At 31.9% G+C, this 5109-nt stretch overlaps 1 long non-coding RNA gene across 1 annotated transcript in view; it reads right to left on the bottom strand.

Annotated features, from left to right (window-relative positions):
- Positions 1–3887: 3887 nt before the first annotated feature.
- Positions 3888–5109, bottom strand: part of LOC143059015 (uncharacterized) — a 62431-nt gene continuing 61209 nt past the window's right edge. The window contains exon 3 of the long non-coding RNA XR_012973342.1: positions 3888–3965. This is a non-coding gene — a long non-coding RNA (uncharacterized LOC143059015). The remainder of the gene's footprint in view (positions 3966–5109) is intronic.

Genomic DNA, 5109 nt, shown 5'->3' with positions numbered 1-5109 from the left:
AAATAACCGCGAAGTGCTCTTTAAAAGGTAAAACGCGAAATAAAGTATCCGCAAAAATAAGTTGGTTTACAGTAGTCAAAACTGGCATTTCAATTTATAACATGGCAAATTTGCTAGAATATTTCTAGCTTATACCGTGATTAGTTCTGTCACGTGTGTCTGTTTCATTTTACCGTGTATGTCAAATTTGACATAATGATTATAATACATGTCGATTCAAGAAGCTCGCACTCATGTTGAGAGCAGTAGCTGCCACAGAACAACATTATCTTACCCTAATATTGGCTTATAATAGTATATATAGTACGTATAAAAGAGGGACGAAAGATACAAAAGGGACAGTCAAACTCATAAATCTAAAACAAACTGACAACGCCAGGGCTAAAAATGAAAAGGACAAACAAACAAGAGCACACACGACACAACATAGAAAACTAAAGAATAAACAACACGAACCCCACACAAAAAACTAGGGGTGATCTCAGGTGCTCCGGAAGGGTAAGCTGATCCTGCTCCACATGTGGCACCCGTCGTGTTGCTTATGTGATAACAAATCCGGTAAATAGTCTAATTCGGTAGGTCACATTCATGAAAGGGAAGGGGATTGTAGTTACGACGTAAGGAACATATCCGATATCATTTGTGAAACGGTTATTCCATAACGGTCAACCAACTCGTGATGGCGTCCGTAAAATTGACGAAGGAATGATTTCAACTTCACCATTTGAAACTCTTGGCAAGGGAATATCGTATCAGTTGGGAGATATATACCCCGTATGCAGGTGCTGCTGGAATGTTGGAATATAAGATACCAAGCTACAAAATTTGTACGAAACACTCGCGCGTATTTCGTCAACAAAAGACCAATTAGTGACACTCGATTCAATTAAAACAAAATGCAGCTTTATGTACACTTTTGGGGGTAAAAAAATCCAAATGACTTTTTCAAATACAGGTGATGTAAATATAAATGAATTTTAGTCTCATTAATCTGTAGACAAAACGCACGTCTGGCGTATTAAATTATAATCCTTGGACCTTTGATACCTATTTACTATGTACAAAAAAGGGAATTTGAGCTTTTTTTAGTCTTTTTATATTTGTTACATTTAACTGATGACTGAAACGTTTTCCAAATGTGGCAGGTGGATGATTCCTTTCGCTTTATGTTTATACAATATTTTTAGTCTACTTTTAGTTCAGTTGCATAGCTTGTGGTTCAACTCAATCTGACATAATACCTGGGTCATTAAACAATGAGGTAGTTACAAAAGCATGTTCGTCTTCATAACTATAACACGAAAAAAGTAAAATCACAAAACTACTGAACTCCATTGACAATTCAAAGAAAAGTTTCTATTCAAATAACGAAATTAAAAGTTAAAACACATTAAACGAATGGATAACAACTGTCATACTCCTGACTTAATACAGACATTTGCCCATGTCGAAAATGGTGGATAAACCCTGTTTGTAAAGCTAGCTTCACCTCAACTTGTATGACAGTCACATACAATTCATTTACTTGTGTAATGTGTTTTTACTTTTTTTTATATATTGACAACGATGTGTCTTCTGCGAAAAAGAGACGAAATATACAATAAGGGTATTCATCCTAATTAGCCATTACCAAACTGGCATGAAAGAAAAACTACCAAAGACTTTAAACAGTATACAAAACAGTGCAACACACACTCCACCAAACCTCTTGTGTATATGGCAATGTAAAGAATACCACAAAATGACAATATTATGTGACAGGAATACAGTCCAAACAAGTGAAACTGCGAGCTACTGCTCAATGATGATACCCCCGCCGTAAGGAGATAATTTTAATAGTGTAAAAATATGTAAGTGTTCGTTTAACAGGAAGTTGTTGAGTGATGAATCTGCAAACGCATCACACGATATAGCTGGCTTGTGTAAACCCTGAAACCAGATTTCAGAAATTCATGCATTGTAGTTCCTGCGACGAACATTTTCAAGTTGACTATTAGGTGTAAAATGATACAAGTGTTCGGTAATCAGGAAGTTTTCGAGTGATGAATCTGAAAAACTATCACACAGTATAGCTGACATTTATATATTCTTAAACCAAATTTCAAAAATCCTTGTATTGTAGTTCCTGTGAAAAATGTGACGAAAATTTTCAACTTGGCTATCAGGTGTAAAATGACACAAGTGTTCCGTAAACAGGAAGTTGTTAAGTGATGAAGCTGAAAACGCATCACATCTGACTTATATCAACCCAGAAACCAAATTTCAGAAATCCTTGTATTATAGATCTTGACGGACTGACGGACTGATGGATGGACTGATAGATGAATGGATGGATGGAGAGACATAGTTAAAACAGCATACCCCCTTTTTCAAAGCGTGGGTATAATAAATGCAAGAACACTCAGGGCAGACAGAGAAGTACATCAATAAATAATATACTATTACATATCGACACGTAATCCACAGAATAATAAAACTTCTTTGATAATCATTTTAATTATTGTTTATTCAGCAATAACAAAATCTATAACACAGAGAAGCAGAACATGATCAGTTCGCTTATTTAACGAACAGAGGTAAGTGGTCATGACAATTATGAAAACTATGTGTACACAACATTTTAATTTTGTTTTGAATGTTTTATGTGTTTTGATTAGCTCATGTCAGTTCATAGACATAATGATGTCATGTGATCGCGGCGTCATCAATGTTTCTTTCATGATTTACTCCTTAAAAATGAAATCTTTGAAATAACAGTAAATAGATGTATCGAAAAATATGTGTATGAACCTTGTAAAAACTGGCTTTAAAAAAATAACAATTGTACCATTTTTCATAGAATTCATTTTCATTTTCTTTTGAAAAAAATCGTCGACATATATATACAAAATGATAGAAAATAACAAAGCTTTTTTTTTATGAATTATGCGAAACGTTTTAAACATTGCATTATTCTCACAGTTAGCTGCTTAATAACAAATAAATTATGGCATTTATACAGTATGCTTTTATTTCAAAACCGAGTATTTATCTTGAATAAAATGCATACAACATTAATTCTAACATTATTATTCAAAAGAAGGAAACAAAATTATAATCTTTAACAAATTATTCATGTACACAATTGTCCCATGCATAATTAAGATGTCATAGTATCATCTTTTAAACTGTTTAGAGAAAAAAATATGCTTCCAAAATTGTAGGCACACAAACAATTTATCCTTTGAGATTAAACTGAAAAAGAAACCGATATTCTATACTTATATTTAAATAGATACTTTTCAGTTCAGTTCAAAACAAATAACGTTTGAATCTAGTTCTGTCGAGCAAACACGTTACTGTATACAATCACAATTTAAATCAAAATTAAGTTTCCTCGTGGATCCTTGATGGAATGACTTCGTCCGAAAATATGCCCCAAAACCTTTTTCGAATGGTATGTGGAACAATGCGAAATGAAAAAAAAAGAAAGTTGTATATTTCTCTCTGATTTTTTACAGTAAGTGTTAACAATCAGTAATAATTCTAATTAAATATAGCTTATAGCAAAAAATTGTTACTTTTTAAAGGAAATCGTCAATAAATTTATTAAACTATATCAGCAAGCAACTAAATGAAAAAGTTAAGAAAAATACAACTGTTTCACATTAAAACATAATAATTCAACGTCCATACGTAAACAACAGACAGTACTGAAAATTAACATGATTAAGTGACAAAATGTAATATCAAAATCTTATATCTAAGTTTTTGTTTGAAAATCCACAAAAAACAAACAATACTATTATCAACATGAGGTCCGGTGAAACCCTGATCCGTGAAGTTATAAAAACAGTAAAGACAGTAAAAAAATTAAATTTTCAAAATGTCTTCTTCTTAAAAATTGATCCATCAAGCTATGATATAAATTGCTCCCAGTAAACAAAGTCCAAATACCATGATGTTCATTCCCACACTTGTTGCACCTGTAGTTAAAGAATTCTCAATAAAAAACGTTAATATTGTAATTGTGTATGCAGTATTGTATAATGATGTAGAGTGTATGCAGTGTGGTGCAATGGTGTATAGGGTATGGAGTGTTGCAGTATGGTTTAATGTGTATAGTGTATGCAGTATTGTGTAATGGTGTATAGTGTATGCAGTATTGTGTAATTGTGTATTGTGCATTGTGCAATAAGTGTTGTATGTAGATCTCTTTCGCTCTGTGTCTGCATTTTACTTTGACATGAATATATACACTGTTCTTATACCAAATTCATTTTAATTACATGTATATGTTTATGTAGATACAAATTTCATTGTGCAATTTTTCTTCATCTAAACAACCCTATCTCGTTCATGATATTATTTCTTAGCAATTTAGTGAAAGCACGTTATTTTTTTTCAAAACAAAAAGAAGAAACTTTCAGTATTTTTCCAAACTTAGGGCAACTCGTACCAAAATCCTATTTAATTTCAAAAAGGTTTTTTGGAATGTGGTACAAGTGATTTATCATGTGTTTACATTTTTGCAATGAAATGAAAACTAATAAATGTTCATGACCTGTTATGTTTTTCAGTGAATGAAATTCAAAAATCAATATGTTGTACCATAACTATAAGCTCCGCCCTCTTCCTATTAATTTTAAGTTGAAGTTCATATTTAGCTATCAAAGTAAACATCAAATTGCAGATGATTTTTTCCCAAACACACTTTTTGAACAAAGTATTTCATTACAAAATAAAACTAAAAAACGCAATTTACATTACAATGTGATATAAATGATTTATAGGACCAGATTAATTTAAATTTGTACAGACGATTCTGTGATTCTTTTGTTACAACGTGACCCCTTTCTTTTACCAATAATGAGAAAAACACTTAATGTGGAGCAAGCTTATCAACTTGTTAAACATGTATGCAATGCTAGTATAGTACGTTCAGTTTCATGGTGACCGGAGTGACCTGCAATTGCTAATATACTCATTCTTTTGTCTCTGTTTTCAAAAGGATAATCATCGAACATCTCTTTATTATCATTTTGAATTTTGTAAAGACATGAATTATTTTACAAATTATTGTGATATCCCCACTTCTATCGTCAAACAAATTTAAAGACCACATTTGCT

Source organism: Mytilus galloprovincialis, chromosome 14 (genome assembly GCF_965363235.1).
Source record: "Mytilus galloprovincialis chromosome 14, xbMytGall1.hap1.1, whole genome shotgun sequence".
Taxonomy (NCBI): Eukaryota; Metazoa; Mollusca; class Bivalvia; order Mytilida; family Mytilidae; genus Mytilus; species Mytilus galloprovincialis.
The sequence above is the reverse complement of the archived record's forward strand: the minus strand, read 5'-3'. Positions and strand labels throughout refer to the sequence as shown.